This window comes from Diaphorina citri, unplaced genomic scaffold, assembly GCF_000475195.1.
Source record: "Diaphorina citri unplaced genomic scaffold, Diaci psyllid genome assembly version 1.1 scaffold18231, whole genome shotgun sequence".
In the NCBI taxonomy this organism is placed as follows: Eukaryota; Metazoa; Arthropoda; class Insecta; order Hemiptera; family Psyllidae; genus Diaphorina; species Diaphorina citri.
Window position 1 is genome coordinate 1 of NW_007395585.1, and position 996 is coordinate 996.

Consider the following 996-nt stretch of genomic DNA (forward strand, 5'->3'; position numbering starts at 1 on the left):
TGACGTCATCGCCTACGGGAGCGTATGCCGTGACGTCAAACTTTACGATTTATCGGTATTATTTAAATCGATTTATCTGCGGTATCTAGAAGTCGTAGAAGAAAAAGAAAAATTCCGTTAGTCCTCATTTTTCCTGCTCTATGACTTTGAAACATCACACAAATAAGCGCAACTGATCTATTGAGATTGTTAGAATTCGTCACATTATCCAAAAAATGTTTGAAGAAGACATAGAGAAGGAAAAGGAGAATGTAGAAGAGATAGCAAATGAAAGAATAGAATTTCCTCAATGAAAGAATAGAAATGAGGAAAGGATGCAAGATTTTGAATTTGAAGATTAGGTGGATAAGGTGACCTATGAAGGAGTAATATTAAAAGAATTGACAAGAAGGTGCCTGATTTAAATGAAAGAATAGAAATGAGGAAAAGATGCAAGATTTTGAATTTGAAGATTAGGTGGATAAGGTGACCTATGAAGGAGTAATATTAAAAGAATTGACAAGAAGGTGCCTGATTTAAATACATCACCGCTGCATAAAAATGAGATTATAGAAAACAATGTAAACGGAACTGTTTTAAAATTTGCTTGATAGAAAATGTACCCGATTATTAAATTTATTGATTTCCAAAATGGGTTTTAAAAATTTCCCTTTTGAGTTTTTTGGTGTTTTGACAAAAGGAATTAAAAAGAACTCTAAGAGGAGGTGAAAGAAATAAGAATGAAAGGGGGAGAGAGTAGAAAAAATAATAATTATCAAATAAAAAACAAGAAACATAAAATAAAATTAAATAAAAACTGTGCGTAAACAAAATCAAATGCCCGTTGTGGAAAATTTTCTAGCTAAAACTACAAGGATCGTGTACTTTATTACAACTAACCAACTAAATACCATCGAACCAAAAAACATAGGTATTATAATATTACCAATGTATAAAAGGAAGAAAAGAGCTATCGTAAATTTTCATAGTTAAAATTCGATGAGATGACCTAAAAAC

At 30.9% G+C, this 996-nt stretch overlaps 1 long non-coding RNA gene across 1 annotated transcript; it reads left to right on the top strand.

The window, feature by feature from the left end:
* Positions 1 to 67: 67 nt before the first annotated feature.
* LOC113473188 lies at positions 68 to 785 on the top strand. The gene is made up of 2 exons (XR_003395233.1): positions 68 to 391; positions 507 to 785. It is a non-coding gene; the product is annotated as an uncharacterized LOC113473188 (long non-coding RNA).
* The last annotated feature ends 211 nt before the right edge of the window (positions 786 to 996 follow it).